The 20,716-nt window shown below is 43.1% G+C and overlaps 1 pseudogene across 1 annotated transcript; it reads right to left on the bottom strand.

Annotated features, from left to right (window-relative positions):
* Window positions 1-15,683: 15,683 nt before the first annotated feature.
* On the bottom strand, window positions 15,684-20,418 carry LOC100283464 (LOC100280620-like pseudogene; annotated as a pseudogene). The gene is made up of 13 exons (NR_159710.1): window positions 20,180-20,418; window positions 19,981-20,068; window positions 19,812-19,882; window positions 19,030-19,144; window positions 18,783-18,862; window positions 17,986-18,070; window positions 17,815-17,895; window positions 17,381-17,475; window positions 17,185-17,235; window positions 16,968-17,040; window positions 16,359-16,431; window positions 15,925-16,002; window positions 15,684-15,808 (listed from the first exon to the last, which is right to left on the bottom strand). The product of NR_159710.1 is annotated as a protein-like pseudogene (transcript).
* Between the last annotated feature and the right edge of the window lie 298 nt (window positions 20,419-20,716).

Raw genomic sequence — 20,716 nt, forward strand, 5'->3', positions numbered from 1 at the left:
TTAGGGATTAGGTCCCCATCGCTATCTCTACATCAGACATATCATCGGATAGGGCACTCAAAGAGTATATAAACTATGCACTCAAATCTAATACACATCAAACATGTTCGGTGTCATATTTGGTGTGTGCACAGTGCACTAGTGAGAGTACCGAGAGGGGGTGAATAGGTGATCCTGTAAAAATAGCTCAACAAAACAAACTTGGACTAATATTGGACTAGAGAAATCAAAAGCCAAATTTGAATGAAGATGATGAGAGGAGAGAACTTCTTCACTTAATTACTCTCACAAGGTGAGTATTAAACTTAAAGCAATTTTGTAAGTGAAGTGAACTACTAGAAAGAGTAGAATCACAATAAAGTAAAAGAGACCAGTGACATGACGATTTTTATCCCGTGGTTCGGTCAAACGTAAAATGCTTGTCTAATCCATGTTGTGGTGTTCCAATAGACAAGGGTTGCACTCAACCACTCTCAAGTGATCCACTGATCAACTTGAGTACCATGGTCCTCTTTCTCATCTCAACTTTTTCCCGTTGTGAGGAATCTCCAAAATTTGGAATCTCTCACGTCTTACATAGTTGATCTCAAATAAACTACAAAAGTAAGGGGGAGTAGAAGCAAACACATGAGACAAAACTTGCAGCAACTCACGCACACAAGTCGAGAGAAAAGAGCACAAAAACAGCACAACGAAATTACAGCTCAAAACAAGTCTTCAAATATCTATCTACTAAAGCAAAGGCTTGAATGTGATGTCTCGGCATTGCAGGATGTTCAGTGAGAGCTTGGTGTAGTGCTCCATGCACCTAGGGGTCCCTTTTATAGCCCCAAGGGACCTAGGAGCCGTTGGAGCTCCATTTGGAAGGCCCTAGTTGCCTTCTGTCCGTGGGTGCATTGGGCTGTCCAATGCACACCGAACAATGAATATTGCAATGGCTACAGAATCCCTGATTTGGCGGTTTCCTGTTCTGGGGGCACCGAACTGTCCGGTGGGTGGCACCGGACCGTCCGGTGCGCCATGTGACTGTTGTCCTCCACCCGACGTGGCCACTAGCCGTTGGCTAGCTCGCTGTAACACCCGGTTTTAGCGGACAAAGCCGGGTGCATCTCATACATGCGCCAAGAAGACAACATATATAATAACAGAGTGTATAGAGATAAATGTCATAAACATCAGAGTATTTATTACATAGCGGAAGACTTATTACAAAATAAAATAATAAAGATAAAACGAACTAAGGATCGTCGGCGCCAATGTCAACTGAGAAACGCCACCTAGATCAGATCAAACTCCTCGCCTTGTGGCTCCTCCTGAACCACCTGCTCTTCTCCTGTGGGGGGGGGTGTGAGACAGCAAGAGTGAGCTCACATACGTTCATAGCTCAACAAGTCGTGGGGAATAATGTGGCATGAACTCACCAAAGGTGGGAGTTCATGAAGTGTAAGGCTGATCAATGAAATAGAGGCTGAAGCTGAGCATTGCTTTTATAAGTTGGTCAAAATTTTATTAGCAATTACTAAGTGTAAGTAAATACCAAACCATAGTAATAATAAGTAAAAGTAATAATAAAATAATCCCAAATGCAATGAGATGACAATTTGAGTTTAAGTTCCATAAATTAATCATGTGAGTGTCCGAGCCGCTCATGACCGTGAGCACGGCTAGTATACCAGTTTTACACTCTGCAGAGGTTGCGCATCTTTACCCACAAGTCGTGTTACCCATTTGCCACGGAGTTGATCAGACTCCATACACCTCTACCTAGGAAGCGAGGCAGGGTACCACTACGAGGCCTTTACAAAGTTCCACTAGCTTCAGACTACCCGCTACAGTTTATAGGAAGTTCCAATGCAGGGTTCCTGACTGACTGCCATCGCAGCAAAATCAACCAGGGACCTCCCTACACTGACCACTCCCCTACTGCCCTTGCCCCTTTCGGGTAAGGTAGCCCTCCACTGGCTTTCCTAGTTAATCAGCCAAGGGCGTCCCATTAAACCCTTGTGGTAGCACTGTTTTCCCGGGTGGTTCTCCATGTTCCCATTAACATAATGATCTTAACATGAACAAGGAAGAATAAAACAGATAACAATAAATAGTATAACAATGAGTGATGAATATCTCTATACCCAAATCCACATAAAGCAATAGCATGTACTACCCAAAACTTTAGTAGTAAAACCAGTGGTAAAACAAGGTATAAAGATAGTCAAAATCTAGGGTATCCTATTGGGTCCCATCAAAATTAACCTATGCAGATCATTATGAATAATAAGAACATGAATGGGTAAAAGAAGTGATCAAGGGCACAACTTGCCTTCAACGAGCTCCTGCTCAGCTACTTCAACTTGTTGAACCTCAGGTTCCACAGTGGCTTGCTCGTCTACTCGCATCAACACAATACATACATAGCATAGCATAAATTAACATTACACCAAACATATAAATAAAATACACAGTAATAAACTAGACATTAAAATAAGATCACAGGAACTGGAATCATAATTTTTGGAGTTATAGATTTTAAGATATGAATTCTTAAAGGTTTTATGTGCTTAAAATAGGATTAAGTGAGAGATTAAATTTCTTATTGTTTTCATGATAAAACAGAGACTCTAAGTGGTAGAGAATAAAATTACAAAATTTTTGAAACTGAAATGGAGTAATTTGGAGCTCATATGAATTTTCTATGAATTATCAAAGTTCTAGCATTTAGTTTCTCATTAAAAATCATTTCCAGATATCATTTATCCATTTCCTATGAACTCTGGATTGGGCGCATTAATACTGAGAAAGGCAGGGGCCTCGGGGTAACTTCTCCAAGACACAGTGCACAATACCCGCAGGACGGCGGGTTCATAACACAAAACCCCAGGGACTCTTTAGTAAAATCACACGGCCGAAGCGGTATGGTGTGATATGGGCCGTTGGATCCGAGATCGAGCGCCCCGATTAGATCCGGCGGCCGCACGAATCGGTATGCAACGCGAACCCCACGATTTGAAAGGAACGGTTCAGATTTTATTAAGCCCGATTCACTGAGATCCACCCGATCGGATCCGACGGCTACGGTTTACGCACGCGAGAGGGTATTCGGCGTTCTAATCCTGACCGTTCATCCACGAATCAACGGCCACCAACCCCTCTTCCTTCTTCCCACGACCAGAACAGCGGCGCAGGGGCCTGACGCGGCGGCGCGCTCGTCGGAGAGCAGCCAATGCCGCACCCAAGAGCCCTACAACTTAATTTAATCGGCACAACACAACATAGATACGCATGGGGATTTCTTGAGGGGACTCACACCGTGAAGGATGGCGCCGAGACCCCGGGTCACGCAGCATGGCGGCAACGCGGCGGATCCGTTGTCCCGATGAGAAATTCCACTGCTTCGATCAGTCGACCGCGCCCGCGAATGCCACACCAACATCCACAAGCCCTGGCGGTCCCCCCTGGGCCTCGCCCAGAGGTCTTGGCGACGGCGAGGCACGAGTTCGGTCGCGGGCGGCTTCCTTTTCCTCCACCGTCGAACGCACACGAGCTTCCTTCATCACACAAACAGGCAATGGCGCCCGCGATTCTTTCCTATCTCCCTGCTCACCCTCTCTGTCCTTCCGCCGCTCGAGTGATTACTAACAACCACGACTGAAACGGATGGGGGCTAGAGTTCGCTGGTATAGGAAGGGGAAGAGGAGGCCTGGAACAAAATACAAATAGCTCCGAGCACCAATCTCGGAGGTCGTTTCGCCGCGCGTGGAAGACGGCAGACACTGCTCTGCGTATGGCGGCCGCAAGATACGGAGACGCTGTCAACGTGGGTCTCGAGCCCCAGGATCCGCAATCATCGGGGGTAAGGGCCTGCGGCGACTTGTTCACCGACGCGAGGGAAACGGAGATGAGTGGGGTCGGAGCATGCGCGCGCCCCCGCCATGCATTCGGTTGTGGATCACCGAGCTGCGCGGCACGTTTTGGTGCGGTGGATCTGGCCGACAGGTACGGCGGCGTTGAGCTGGTAAGCGCCCAGGGAGAAGAAAGCGCTGACGCGCTGGGCCCCACCTGGCGGTGATTGAGGAAGGGCGAGCGTGAGCGCAGAGTGGCTGGCCAGGGGCCCCACACGTAAGCGAGGCGCACGGGTGTATTAGGTTGGTGGGCTGTGTAGCCGGTTTGGGCCCAAACCGAGGTAGTAGACTTCTTCCCTTTATTCTTTTCTTTTGTTATTTTCTATTTAGATTGGTATATCCTCAATTTGAATTTCAAATTCAATTTTCAATTCCCAAATATAAAACTCATCCCACATGAAGATATAACATCTACTATTTGCATCAATGTTATTTTCCTTTCCATAGTGTTTATTTTTCATCATTTCTCATTTTTTTCTATTTTATATTTTCATTTGATTTACAAATTTCAAGTTCGAATCCAAAATAAAGTTTAAGGATTCAAATTTGTAATACATACTCAAAATAAATTATGAGGCAATAAATATATATTTGTTTTTATTATTATTATATATTTTTCTTGTACAAACTTTGGGTCTTACAAATCCTACCCCCCTTAAAAATAATCTCGTCCTCGAGATTTAAGAAGGACTAGGGAAAAGATGTGGAAAATCTATCCGAAGCTATTCTTCTCTCTCCCAAGTAGCTTCATCTTCTCCATGGTGACTCCATTGTACTTTGCACATCTTTATCACCTTATTCCTTGTAACTCGAGTCAAAGTGTCCAGAATCTAGATAGGGTACTCAGCATAAGTCAGGTCATCTTAAATATTAAGTCCTCCATTGGTAGCTGCACCTCAGGTACCCTAAGGCACTTCTTTAGCTGGGACACATGGAATACATCATGTACTTCTGATAGATGATTGGGTAACTCCAGTTGATATGCAACTTCTCCCACTCGCTTTAAAATCAAGAAGGGTCCAATAAAGCGAGGGGACAACTTTCCTTTAACTTTAAATCTCCTCATACCCCGGAGTGGTGATACCTTGGGGTACACATGATTTCTTTCCTCAAATTCCAGTGGTTTTCTTCTATTATCCGCATAACTCTTTTGTCTGGTCTGAGCTACCCACAAATTCTCCCGAATTATACGGACTTGTTCTTCTGCCTCTTGAATAAGTTCATATCCAAGGAACTGTCTTTCTCTAGTCTGATCCAATATAGAGGAGTCCTGCATTTCCTGCCATACAAAGTCTCGAACAGTGACATCTTCAAACTGGTCTGATAGCTATTATTATAAGAGAACTCTGCATAAGGCAAGCTTTTATCCCAACTTCCACCATGCTTAAGGGCACAAGCTCTTAACATATCTTCTAGCACTTGGTTAGTCCTCTCTGTCTGCCCATTAGTCTGAGGATGGTAGGCCAAACCAAAATTCAAATCCATATTCTCATGAAAACTTTTCCAAAATCTTGAGGTAAATTGTGATCCTATATCCAAAATGATCTTCTTCGGTACACCATATAGAGACACAATCCAAGCCTTATATAACTCAGCCAATTGAGATCACTTACAAGTAGTCTTAACATGAATGAAGTGAGCTACTTTAGTCAATCTATCCACAATCACCCATATAGAATCATATCCTTTTTGGGGTGCGAGGCAATCCAGTAAATAAATCCATACCAATCTCTTCCCACTTCCACTCGGGTATCTTAAGTGGGTGCAGTAGTCCAGCTGGCCTATGGTGTTCAGCCTTAACTCTTTGACACACATCGCACATAGCCACATGTGCAACCACATCTCTCTTTAATCCATACCACCAATATTTCCGCTTCAAATCCTGATACATCTTGGTACTACCAGGATGAATAGAATAATCCGAGTCATGAGCCTCTTTAAAATAATCTCACGAAGGCTTTCAATATTAGGAACACATATCCTGTCCTTGAATCATATGGTGCCTTGCTCACCTTCCGTAAACTTTGGACCTCTACCTTCCGTAATAAGATCCTCAATCTCTTATATCTTAGCATCACCAATTTGTCCTTTGCGGATTTCTTGCTCCAGGGTAGGTTCCACATCAATAATAACTCTTTCAGTGTGAGCAACAATCCCCAGGTTAATTCTCCTGAAATCCTCAACAATCTCATCGGGTAGCTGGGCAACAACAGCTGAATGAACATACTCCTTTCGACTCAAGGCATCTGCAACCAAATTTGCCTTGCCTGGGTGATAGTGAATCTCCAAATCATAATCCTTAATGAGCTCCAACCAACGGCGTTGCCTAAGGTTGAGATCCTTCTGAGTGAATATATACTTCAAACTCTTATGATCCGTGTATACTTGGCACTTAGTTCCCATAATGTAATGTCTCCATATCTTAAGTGCGTGCACAACGACTGTCAGTTCCAAGTCATGAGTGGGGTAGTTCAACTCGTGTTTCCGCAATTGACGAGACGCATAGGCGATCACATGTCCTTCCTGCATGAGCACACATCCTAAGCCTTGGCCACATGCATCACAATATATATCAAATCCTTTCTGTAAGTCTGGCATAACCAACATTGGTGGCGACATCAATCTCTTCTTCAATTGATCAAAGCTGTCTTGGCACTTCTCGTCCCACTTAAATTCTCTTCCTTTCTCCAAAAGCGAGGTCATAGACTTGGCAATTTTAGAGAATCCTTCAATAAATCTCCGATAATATCCTGCGAGTCCCAAGAAACTTCGAATCTCAGTAACTGTAGTGGGCACTCTCCACTCCATTATCTCCTTTAGCAGGATCCACTGCTATTCCACCATTAGAAATAATATGACCAAGGAATGGCACCTTGTCAATCCAAAACTCGCACTTGCTGAACTTAGCGTAGAGTTGATTATCTCACAGCTTTTGTAGCACCAACCTTAGATGTTGTTCATGATCACTTTCATTCCTAGAATAGATCAGAATATCGTCGATAAACACCACGACGAATCTGTCCAAATACTGCATAAACACTTTATTCATCAAATTCATGAAATAAGCTGGTGCATTGGTTAATCCAAATGACATAACAGTGAACTCGTATAATCCATATCGAGTCGAGAAAGCCGTCTTAGGAATATCTGAGGGTCTAATCTTCATCTGATGGTAACCCGATCGGAGATCAATCTTCGAGAATACTCTAGCACCCCTCATCTGATCAAATAAATCCTCAATACGGGGTAATGGATACTTGTTCTTCACAGTAACATCATTAAGGGACCTTTAATCCACGCACATCCCTTGCAATCCATATTTCTTCTGTACAAACAAAACCGGTGCTCTCCAAGGTGAAGACTCGGACGAATGTACCCAGCCTCTTGCAACTCCGTTAAGTGCTTCTTGAGTTCTTTTAATTCTTCTACAGACATCTTGTATGGCCGTTTGAAAATAGGGGCAGTCTCGGTAAGGGATCAATGACAAACTCAACTTTCCTATATGGTGGCATCCCTCGTAACTCCTCTGGAAAGACATCCGAAAAATCCTTAACCACACGGATGTTGTCACCAACAAACTTCCCATCTACTAAGAATGCTGCTAGTCTGGTGGCGGTAGTTACTGCAATTCCAACTTCAAATCTTTCTCCTTTGGAACTGGTGAGTTCTATGGTTCCTTTAGCACAGTGTATAAACTGCCTTTACCTTTCTTAACCATGACATACCAAGGATCACGTCTATAGTGCTCTCTTCTAACACTATAGGGGTAGCCCATCTGGGTTAGAAACATAAGGTAAGAAAGAAAGGATTGTAGGCAAGGCATGTAATTTCGAAGCATGTTACTTCGAGTGATTTATTAGCTAAGTGTGTCCTAATAAAGACAATACATTATCTTATGGTGGTACATGCTAAGATGTCCATATATAATATTTCAATCAATCAAAAAAGCAAATCAGACATTTATCATCAGAACAATCAAACAACATTTTTTTTAAAAATAGAGAAAATAGTTTTGGTTTGGTCTTAGGCCTCCTATCTCTTAAAAATGTCATAGGGGTAGGGATTCCAAGGTGTGAAATCCATCTTGTCTCAGAATAGAAAAGATAAGAATCATTAGAGTAGAACAGTAGAAGGTGAGATAGGATCAACATAAGGTAAGTATAGAATGAATCGGAGTAAGGTAAGTAGGTAAGGGCTGTCCATTTCTATCTAGGTTTCGTCCTACAGTCAACATTTGCTCTGATACCACTTCTGTAACACCCGGTTTTAGCGGACAAAGCCGGGTGCATCTCATACATGCGCCAAGAAGACAACATATATAATAACAGAGTGTATAGAGATAAATGTCATAAACATCAGAGTATTTATTACATAGCGGAAGACTTATTACAAAATAAAATAATAAAGATAAAACGAACTAAGGATCATCGGCGCCAATGTCAACTGAGAAACGCCACCTAGATCAGATCAAACTCCTCGCCTTGTGGCTCCTCCTGAACCACCTGCTCTTCTCCTGTGGGGGGGGGTGTGAGACAGCAAGAGTGAGCTCACATACGTTCATAGCTCAACAAGTCGTGGGGAATAATGTGGCATGAACTCACCAAAGGTGGGAGTTCATGAAGTGTAAGGCTGATCAATGAAATAGAGGCTGAAGCTGAGCATTGCTTTTATAAGTTGGTCAAAATTTTATTAGCAATTACTAAGTGTAAGTAAATACCAAACCATAGTAATAATAAGTAAAAGTAATAATAAAATAATCCCAAATGCAATGAGATGACAATTTGAGTTTAAGTTCCATAAATTAATCATGTGAGTGTCCGAGCCGCTCATGACCGTGAGCACGGCTAGTATACCAGTTTTACACTCTGCAGAGGTTGCGCATCTTTACCCACAAGTCGTGTTACCCATTTGCCACGGAGTTGATCAGACTCCATACACCTCTACCTAGGAAGCGAGGCAGGGTACCACTACGAGGCCTTTACAAAGTTCCACTAGCTTCAGACTACCCGCTACAGTTTATAGGAAGTTCCAATGCAGGGTTCCTGACTGACTGCCATCGCAGCAAAATCAACCAGGGACCTCCCTACACTGACCACTCCCCTACTGCCCTTGCCCCTTTCGGGTAAGGTAGCCCTCCACTGGCTTTCCTAGTTAATCAGCCAAGGGCGTCCCATTAAACCCTTGTGGTAGCACTGTTTTCCCGGGTGGTTCTCCATGTTCCCATTAACATAATGATCTTAACATGAACAAGGAAGAATAAAACAGATAACAATAAATAGTATAACAATGAGTGATGAATATCTCTATACCCAAATCCACATAAAGCAATAGCATGTACTACCCAAAACTTTAGTAGTAAAACCAGTGGTAAAACAAGGTATAAAGATAGTCAAAATCTAGGGTATCCTATTGGGTCCCATCAAAATTAACCTATGCAGATCATTATGAATAATAAGAACATGAATGGGTAAAAGAAGTGATCAAGGGCACAACTTGCCTTCAACGAGCTCCTGCTCAGCTACTTCAACTTGTTGAACCTCAGGTTCCACAGTGGCTTGCTCGTCTACTCGCATCAACACAATACATACATAGCATAGCATAAATTAACATTACACCAAACATATAAATAAAATACACAGTAATAAACTAGACATTAAAATAAGATCACAGGAACTGGAATCATAATTTTTGGAGTTATAGATTTTAAGATATGAATTCTTAAAGGTTTTATGTGCTTAAAATAGGATTAAGTGAGAGATTAAATTTCTTATTGTTTTCATGATAAAACAGAGACTCTAAGTGGTAGAGAATAAAATTACAAAATTTTTGAAACTGAAATGGAGTAATTTGGAGCTCATATGAATTTTCTATGAATTATCAAAGTTCTAGCATTTAGTTTCTCATTAAAAATCATTTCCAGATATCATTTATCCATTTCCTATGAACTCTGGATTGGGCGCATTAATACTGAGAAAGGCAGGGGCCTCGGGGTAACTTCTCCAAGACACAGTGCACAATACCCGCAGGACGGCGGGTTCATAACACAAAACCCCAGGGACTCTTTAGTAAAATCACACGGCCGAAGCGGTATGGTGTGATATGGGCCGTTGGATCCGAGATCGAGCGCCCCGATTAGATCCGGCGGCCGCACGAATCGGTATGCAACGCGAACCCCACGATTTGAAAGGAACGGTTCAGATTTTATTAAGCCCGATTCACTGAGATCCACCCGATCGGATCCGACGGCTACGGTTTACGCACGCGAGAGGGTATTCGGCGTTCTAATCCTGACCGTTCATCCACGAATCAACGGCCACCAACCCCTCTTCCTTCTTCCCACGACCAGAACAGCGGCGCAGGGGCCTGACGCGGCGGCGCGCTCGTCGGAGAGCAGCCAATGCCGCACCCAAGAGCCCTACAACTTAATTTAATCGGCACAACACAACATAGATACGCATGGGGATTTCTTGAGGGGACTCACACCGTGAAGGATGGCGCCGAGACCCCGGGTCACGCAGCATGGCGGCAACGCGGCGGATCCGTTGTCCCGATGAGAAATTCCACTGATTTGGCGGTTTCCTGTTCTGGGGGCACCGAACTGTCCGGTGGGTGGCACCGGACCGTCCGGTGCGCCATGTGACTGTTGTCCTCCACCCGACGTGGCCACTAGCCGTTGGCTAGCTCGCACACCGGACTGTCCGGCATTGTAACACCCTGAATTTGGGGGTATTATGTTTCTTTCCTAATATCCACCAAACTCATGTGTTACTCTCTCATTTCTTTGTTTTCCTTCACTTTTTCCTAAATAGTGCAGAATTTATTTTGTTTTATATACATGTAAGCATAGTAAAATAAAACCCTAGAGGTGCTTTGATTGTTGCATCATGCTGGAACATTTTTATTTTGTTTGATGAGTGATCTTGTGGAGCATGCATTTAATAAGGAATTCGATTTGAATTGGTAGAGAGAATAGAAAAGAAGAGAAGATAAAGAAAATAGGAGAGGAAAGGAAAAGGGTCCATCCCTCCCTTCCCCTCCCGGTTGGTCCAGCTCACCTCCCACGCTCGTGGCCCAGCTTGCTCACCCCGGCCCAACGCGCTGGCGCGGCCCACACGCATCCCCCCGTTCCCGCGGACCAGCTGTCGCGCTTCCCAGCCCGCCTCCTCGCACCGCCCACAGCGCGCACCCCCACCCGCAGCCCAGCGCGCCCGCGCTCCCCAGGCGGCCCAGTGCTACGCTCCGCGCCCCTTCGCCCATGCGCGCGCGGCCATTCCCCGTTATCGGCCACGCTCGCTTGGACGCCCAGCCGCGCATGCAGCCTGAGTCACGCCCATGACGCAAAAAGGAAAAATAACCGCGCCCGGCTTACATGCGCTGCATGGCTTGCCCAGAAACGCCCAGCCACTTGGGGTCTGCGTGTCAGGATCTTCTTCCCCACGCAAACAAACTGTCTGCCCGCTCCCTTCAGCGTCCACGTCGCGCACACTCGTGGAACCGCCCAGCGCCTCTACTCCTTCCTCATTCATGCGCGCAACTCCCCAACCGCACGCTCCTGTCGCCCGCTGCTCCAGCAAGCCTCCTCGGTGCTACCAAAACCAGCGCTCAGCCCACCGTTTGTCGTGCCAAGCAGCGCCCTCGCCTCGCCATCGACGCCCGTGCAGCAGGAGCGCGCGCCTGAAATTCCGCCCACGTCGAGTCCGCCCCACTGCCTCACCGTCGTGTCTTCGTAGTGCTGCCATCGTGTGTCGTCTGCGCGCTTCTCGTTGCGTGTTTGCCGCGTTCGCGCTGCAGTAGAGCTGGAGCCTCGCCATGCATGAGTCCAGCAGCCGCTCGTGGGCTCATCGTCTGCCCGCTCGGCACGCCTCGCCGTCCGCCGTCGTCGCAAGCTGAGATCCCGTCCACCTCCCCTTCTTCCTCGTCGTCTGTCGTGTACCCGCCCCGCCGGGCACGCTATCGTTCGTCACGCGCCGTCGATCGCCCGCGCACACGCAACAGCCCCGAAACACGTCATCATAGCGCGCATCGATCACATGTGTCGTTGTTGCCATTCGCGTGCACCGTGTGCGCAGTCACCACCCATTCGCGTTGTTTCGCACGTGTCGCGCGCGCGATCCGCGCACGTTATTTAATCGTTTCGCTATAGTCGTTCATGCTTATTAATTAGTTCTTGTTTAATCGTTGACTAATTGATAATTTAATTTATCTAAAATATCTTACGCAAATAATTTATATTAACTAAAATCAACTTAGAAATATAGTTTTGCGTATTTAATCATAATCTAGTGGTATTCATATGTCGCGTCGTGGTTAGCCACAAATGGTCAGTTATTCAACATATAATGTGTCGTAAACCCATTTCGTCTCATTTTAGTCGCGTCAACTTCGTAACAACGTCGATTTCATATTAGTAACATTATTTTGTCACGACGCAAGTTTTAATTAATTAATTAGTGAATTGTTTGTTCATCCGATATTTTAGAATAGCAATTTAAATAAAACTAATTTTATAATTTTACTTGGGCTTTATAAATACAAAGTAATGTGATTAACGTCGACTCGCATGTCCTGAATTAACAATAAACATGATATTTGTTAGTGATCCTCGCGTGTTGTGCACGCTGTTCGCACGTTGTCGCGTGTGCTGTTCGCACGCATTGTCACATGTCGTTTGCGTGCGTCGCATGTGCCATTTACACGTGTTTCTCACCTTGCCGCGCATCGTTCGTGTGTATCTCGCGTGTCGATCAGGTGTGTCGCGCGGCGTCTACGCGTGGTAATAAATTGTTTTCGCTTAAACACTCATGTTAGTAATGTTAATTCGTTGGGTCATGTATTTTAGATAATTAACTTAAGGTTTGCTCGACTAATATTTATTAGATTAATATTTCAATTAGATTAAATGTGTAGTATTCAACTTGTGCTTTTTATAATAAACATTAACATGACTAATATTAACTTAACTATTTTTTTATTTAATATTTGTTTAGTATAAACGCGTCCTCTATTTAGTATTTTATCACATGTCGCACGTGTTGTTCCGCACGTGGTGGCGTGCTGGTTCGCGCGTCGTTCGTGCTGGTCGCGCGCACTATTTTGTGTGTCGTCAGCGTGCTATGTCGTGCGTGTCCGCGCGTCGTTTGCACGCTGTCGTGTTGTTTCGCGCGTCGTAAATTCACCTCGATTAGAATCTCTCGTGTTAATTAAAATACTTATTTAACTAACAGTTGTTAGTGTAGCAGATTAATCGAAACTAAAATGGTAGATATTATTTGTATTTGATAATGTCGAATAATGCGAGTATGTCAACTTAAATATTCTAATTAATACTTGTTTAGTTTAAACGCGCTAACTTTTTGACCGTAGCTTCGAGTTCGATGTTTCTTTTCCTCGTGTAACCGTAGAAGCGAGCTCTATTTTATACTGCACGTTTTTATAATGTTTTATCTTGTATGGCGTAATATTCTTATATATATATATATATATATATATATATATATATATATATATATATATATATATATATATATATATATATATATGTGTGTGTGTGTGTGTGTGTATGTATATATGTTTGTTTGCTTGTGCTTGTTCGTCTTCGCTTCACGTTGCGATTAGACTGTGATCTATTTCCGAGCTTCGAGGAATCGACGATCAAGTTTTGACAACCAAGAGATCAAACTCTTCGAGTTCTACGAGGCTGAAGATCCTGAGCATCTGTTGGTGAAAGCAAGTGTCCTGTGACCCATTATGTCCTACATACTTTATAATTCACTGTCCCGTATTACTTAATTGAAACCTAAGGATTGACTAGCTTTGTATTTACCTTACCCTTGATTACCTTTTGGGTTATTATGGTTAGCTTCACGCTATTGCTCTACTTTAATCAACGAACATGATGAGAACATTTATGATGCGATGTTGTTATTATAATTATGATGATGTTCCTGTGACACTTTAGGGTACTCAGGCTGTTTTCCTGAGTACCTCTCCGTAAGGACCTGTTCGTTGAGTACCTAGGATAACAGTGCAGCCATGAGGGTGGAATGAGACGCCCTTAGCTGAATAATTAGATGAATCTGGGGTGTAGTTGGCTTTGCTGGAGGGCCATCATTGGGGTCGGGGCATAGTGCTCGCTCTGCTAAGGGTGGGTGCCGAGGTTCATTCGATTTAGTTTTGTTAGTCACCCACCTTAGGGAGGAGTACTGTGTTTGTACGACTGGCGAAACCTAACGAGCAGCTATACACTAGGGGAGTCTTTGTAAAGGCTGCGTAGTGTATCCTTGGCCATTCACCTTGGTAGTGAAGATCGGGTCTTACAATACTCAGGCTGGAAATGGATCACTGCTCATGGGTAAAGTGTGCGGCCTCTGCAGAGGAATGAAACTGATATATCAGTCGTGCTCACGGTTAAGAGCGACATTGGGATCTTCTTTGATTAGAGATATAGATGGTTCTGTTGATGGTTTTGGTTACGATGATAATAATGATGTTCCTCGATGAGGAAATGGTTCACGGGTTGGTTATTGCTAAAACTTGGCTTCCACTAATAATAAATACCTGACTAGCTAAAATCAACTGTTTTGAGCTTAACTCCACTTAAAGCTAGTCCACCTCAGTCAAACGGGACATTTGATGAGTACGTTGATGTGTACTCACCCTTCCTTTCACAAAACACCATGTTGCCTTTGGTGCAACCTATGCTCAGGTAAAAAAGAAGAAAAAGAAGGCGTCGAGGCAGATCTCCAGGAGTTCCAGGACTTTGATGAGTTTGAGGATTAGGCTAGCGACCTCTCCCAGTTATCTGTTTGTGGTGGGTTTATTTACGTTAGCTACATTTCTATTTTGTGCACTTTAATTTATGTTGTGTAAATGACTCTAGTATTTAATATTATTGCTTATTCTTTATTGTTATTCGAAGCATTTTGCTATGATGAGTCATTTATGTAATCGCTGTGTACGTGAATTTCTGATCCTGGCACGTACATGGTTCGCATTCGGTTTACCTTCAAAAACCGGGTGTGATAGGCGCTCTGCGCGGACGGTCCGATGAATTATATCCAACGCAGGCTAAAATTCCTGAGAGCGGCCTGTTTGGCGGACAGTGCAACGGACTGTCCGGTCGGTGGCACCGGACTGTCCAATGCAACGCAGTCCAGCCCAATTTCTCCTTTTCAATCTTATTCACTTTTGCTCCTTTTTGGCTTAGCTTCATAAAGTCTCTAGCACTTAGACAAATATAATTAGTAACCAAAACAATTGACTAAATGTCTAGAGCTTACCTTTTTCATAAAGTCCCTAGCACTTAGACAAATATAATTAGTAACCAAAACAATTGATTAAATATCTAGAGCTTACCTTTTTCACTCGATCCCATATAGATTTGTATTGTCCTCTTCTAAGCTCAATTTTCTTTATGTACCTATGCTCATTTCTCATGTTTGTTTTTTTTTTGCACATCTCGGCTCCGTTGAAGCGGAAGATAAATAGATAATTATCAAAGGCTTCTTCGATTTACTCCCATCAAGCTTGCCGAGGCCAGCAGAAATTCGAAACAGAGCTGTCATAACGAGCTGATCCTGCTTGATAGCAGTATAGTAACCTCACGGAAAGCATTACAACGCACTGCACTCAGCTCTACCTAAAAACATACAAGAACCCTCGTACAAAAGACGCCGGCAGGTCGCAGAGTGATGTCAGAAACAAAGCAACTCAAGCGACATGGGAGAGTTGCCAACAGATGACGAAACCAATGACTGATTGTTAACGATCGCATGATCATCTTGAACCTTTTTTTAATTCGATATGAAGAGAACTCGGATAGGCAGACCTACTCATCATTTTCCTGAACATTTTCCAGAACGGTAACTTGTACATTATGTCTACTGCTGCCATTTTTTAATGAGCCCAGGTATCTGAGAAAAGTGAAATGTCAAATATCAGGTCAAGGCAAGGAGAAAGAAAAGGTGGAGAAACTGCATATTTTTCAAACCATAAAGGTGAGAGAGCTAACGAAAGGTTCATTACTGACCTCGACACCATTAGGCCCTATTTTGTTGCGGGATATGAACTTCAGTATGTGCGATGCAAATTCTTCAGGTACATCTTCCTGAAATAAATAACGGTTTGATGACATGGCAAAAGCAGTAAAGGTTTGTAATTCGTTGGCTAAAACTATATTCCTAAACCAATGCTTCCAAAAGAAAAAGTTCACAGACTATAACAGAACACAATCAGCACTCGGAGAATAAATCTTTCATTGTCAATTCCTGCTATTGCTACGTGAGTGCAAATTAGTGAAAAATTGAAGTAGCCCTAGAGCATTCAGGCACAGCACGATCATCACAAGCTCTAGAAATGACTACTGAACGAATCTAGAAGAATGGTACAAAAGCTCCTAGCCTTGCAAGAATTATGCAATGGACTCATATATTAACATAACTCAAACATACTATAAGAACCAACCTGTATAGCATGTCCAGTGTGCCGAATCACCACCATTTGAAATTTTCCTTGCATTTGACCGATTGTTAAAGCTCTGCAAATTGTAAACCAACTAACCGATACATTACACAATTTATCTTCGATAGTGGATCATCGGCATGAGTGATTGAAGGTGTTTGATATTTCAGAACACTTAATTATGATGGCAATATGATTCCACATCCAACAAAATCAACAATTCAGAACACAACAAACAATTTTACAAGAGGTTTCACTTCAATAAACAGCATTTTGATAATCGATTATCACCCATCCGATTTGTCATTCAAAAGCTCTAGCAACAAAGCCTGGCAAAAATTTCCATATTTTGCGAACCATAATCATGACAAGCAACTGACTTTGCTACCTTTTGATTTATAATTTATAAGCCATAATCAACAGCTGATAAACCATAATAAAATATGCTAAAGACTGACTTTGCAAGCCCATTCCGTTGAAACTGACAAGCAGCAAAACATTGAATGACACCGAGTTAAGTCACTAGCCAAAGTTGATGAAATTAAATGTGGAGTAAACATCATGAACATGGACTAGAAAATAGATAATTTCTCATACTCGAACATAACAAACCTGTCCAGTCTGTCGGTACCAGCTAACAACAGGATCTTTTGCACTGGGCAAGATAGGAACTTGTCTGAAAGACCTTCATACCTAACAAAGAAACACATGCACTTTAGTATCGACTAACACAGAAGAGAAAAAAGGACATGAGAAGACAAACGATTTTACAAAACATAGATTTTTTTTTTTTTTAAAAAAAGAAGGAAATGTCAGACTGAAAGCATACCATCCTTTCCAGTACTTTTCTGTTTGCTCAAGAGGAGTGCGATATGTATAGCTGAAACAAAGTATGACAGCATACTTAGTTTCAAAATAATAACAATACTACATCTGCAATGGTGGCCAACAGGCCACCATGATTCTTTATGTGCATAGGCCTGTGAGATACAATACGAAAAACATACACTTCTCAAACTACTCACCATTCTCGTGATTCATCGTATTTCAGGGTAGATGGAATGGACACACGAGCAGACTCGATGTTCCTTAATGGCCCACCTTTGACACTCCATTCAATCTGCATAATTCCAAAATTGATTGAACAAGAAATAAGGTGAAGAGAAAAATTTAACAATATAAACTGCTGCCTTAGCAAGAATGGTTTACTAAGCATGATGCTAATTCAAAATTGAATTAGTTTCATTGTATAGTTGTTCTTCCATTCTATTATCAACCTTTGCATGTTTGTGTCCATGCCGTACATACACAACTCAAATACATATGTGACTGACAGGTACTCATTTCATCTTGAAGTGATGAACACGATATCTTTTAAGATAATGAGGGAAATGGATAATTACACATATTCAAAGCTGATTTGAGGTATCAAAAACAAGGTAGGCCGAAATCAACATACTGCTTTTTCAATGCTAGGAAAATGCTGTGCCCGGTTTGCTAAGATCTTCTGCATATGAACTAATGAAGCCATTGCTGTTCCCTGTTTAGAATAAAGATATGCCAGAATCAGTGATGGTTAATATTGTACAACCACAAAGTAAGATGCCAATAGGGAAAAATTCTTGCTGACCTCGACAACATCAACGACAACAAGCCCATGAAGATTTCTAATTTCTTTTCTTGCAGCCACATGTATAGCCACTGAACCGCCCATGCTAAAAAAGGAAGTTCAACCACTCTATTAATAAGGTTTTTTCAATGATTTAAGCTATAGACAGAAATAGAAATATTCTATACAAACAGGCTGGCTGAACTTAAAAGAGAAAAGAAGAAATTTTATAAAGAGAAGTGATAATATATATGTCATCATTCGTGTAGCAACACCAGGGTACAAAGATTATCAAAAGGAGAGAATTAGGAGGGAGTGTGGCGCAAGTCGGCTGTCGCACTGAATTTGGGCACGAGTGCGAGCCAGCATGGGTGCAGTTATTGAGGTTCGATTGATGAACACAAAGGTAGAAAAGATTATAAGCTCAAACACCCGTGAGTATCAAGACATTCTAGCTCCCCGTCACCTCTTTGTTGTGGTGGGAAGTCTGGCTTAATGGTTCTAAATCCACCTTTATGCCTGCCCACTGACCACTGTGAAGAGTGCATTCTACACTAGGGGAGTGTATATTCTCAGATCCCCTAGGTATACCCGGAATGGTTCTGTCCTACTCAGCTTGTTCTATCGGAATCGAGTCTGGTCTCCAACGCGGAATCGATCCTTTTCCCTTCCTTTTATAGTGCAAGGGACGAGATAGAGGTTACATGAACCTCGGATTCCACTAGCTAAGCCCAAGCCCAACTACCATGTTCTTATCATGATTCAGATAATGTGGCAACAGAAGAAAACAGAAGGGAAAACGCATGCTGCTGACTCACCTATGCCCAACAAGTATAATTGCTGGTGGCAAATCTCCATACATTGTACGTATAACAGCTATGACATCATTGGTAAGAGTCTGCAGTGTCAAACAAAAACACTTTTAAGGCTGAAATGTGTCCAGCAATGAGCAAATCATATAACAACTTATGTAACAGAAGTGTAGCCACCAATCAACTAAATAAGCATGAGAGTATAACCATTATATTTATAAAAAAAACAAGTCTGGAAACATGATGGGCATACTTCAATGGACAAATCCAGATCATCATTCGTTGTTGATTTTCCATGCCCCCTTAGATCCATGGCAACAACACGAGCCTTGTCCTTCATTTGACTTGCTGCTAGAGCAAATGAAAGCCTAAGGAAAATCAAAGAATAATTGCAGCACAGTAAGCACATCGTTTTTCCAATAGTCATGGCAACATTGCATAAAGCAATGTCATTAAAGAACACTTAAAAGATTATCAGAAAATTTTGTATTCACATGCTTCCCTACCAAGCAAGGTTTCAAATCGTGTTTGTAGCAGAAAGGCGCCAAAGTCTACTACAACAACTATAGAGGTATGTACAACACAACTATAGCTAGCTATTTAGAACCTTACCAAGAACCAAGATCAATTATGAAAAGTTCCAGAAGGATTGCTCCAGACATACAACAAGATGCACTAGCAAGTAGCAACTCTTAATTTCACAAAATAAGCATTTCACACTGGTTTATTCAAGTGCAGCCCTTAAGCTCATTAAGCACTAACTTTGCCCCCACAGCTTTGAATGTCACAGATAGCAGCTGTTGCTTAAAAATTCTTTTATGCTGAGTCCATCCCCAGTTCCTCACCAATACGTTTACAGGGTAAGACTAAAGAGTAAAGACTATTTCGAGTTTAGATTGAACCCATCCCAATCAACCTCAGTGCCCATGCTACGGATTTCTTGCCAGTCCCAACTCCCAACACATGGACATTTGCACAATTCACTAGCAAAACATATAGACTATTTGTAGATAAAGCTCGGCGCCAGATTTTCACCCCGAATAACCGCCTCCGTGCAGGCAGAACACGACGGGCCCCTCCGATCCGGTCGTGTACGCATTGAAAACCTATAGTAATAAACAAAAAATAGGAGAGGGGGACCCGACAGTTAGATCACATCGCGTATCAGAAGCACCCGAGAACTCCGACTAAGGCCAAAACTCACGTTGTCGGTGTCGGGGATGGCTACGCGGCGCTCCTCGTCGAAGTAGGCGGACCAGTCCAGAGGCGCGTACTTGTGGAGCGAGTGGCTGCTGCAAAAGCACCGACTTAGGGCATCGCGGTACCGAAAGAGTAATTAAGAGGTGCGGGAGAAGTGTGTGTGTGTGTTGTGGGTAGAGGGGTGCGGATGACGGGAGGCTTACTGCGTGGCGGGGCGAGGCGGCACAACGGCGGCGGAGAAGACGGACGAGTCCTCGACGGTAGGCCCCTCCTCCCCCTCCTCCTGCAACGAGGAGAGCGGCGGGGGCTCCATGGACAGCGCTGGTGCTGCGGTGGCAAAGGAAGCAGCCGGAGGTGCCCGCGAGAAGAAGCCCCGAGACTGAGAGAGGAACACAACGGCGAGGACGGTGACGAAAGGAAACAGAGGAGCCCAGAACGCCCGATTCCGAGAGGAAGCGGTTCTGTCTCTGTCGTTTGCTTAGGTAGGATGAGATTCTAAAATTCAGATTATGGATAAAAATAATCTCGGATGTTTATTGGATTTCTCATATGTTTCTTAGATTTTGTCATATGGTTAGAATCCTCTACAATATTAGGGTTTTTGCATAGAATTATATGGTTTTGAAACTTTTTATCCGGATTTTAAAATTTTCTGTAGGTTCAAACACTACGTAAGAGCATCTCTAATAATTCTTATAAAAACTTGGTAAGTCAATGAGTTTTAGAATTGACTAGAAAAA

Source organism: Zea mays, chromosome 2 (genome assembly GCF_902167145.1).
Source record: "Zea mays cultivar B73 chromosome 2, Zm-B73-REFERENCE-NAM-5.0, whole genome shotgun sequence".
Lineage (NCBI taxonomy): Eukaryota > Viridiplantae > Streptophyta > Magnoliopsida > Poales > Poaceae > Zea > Zea mays.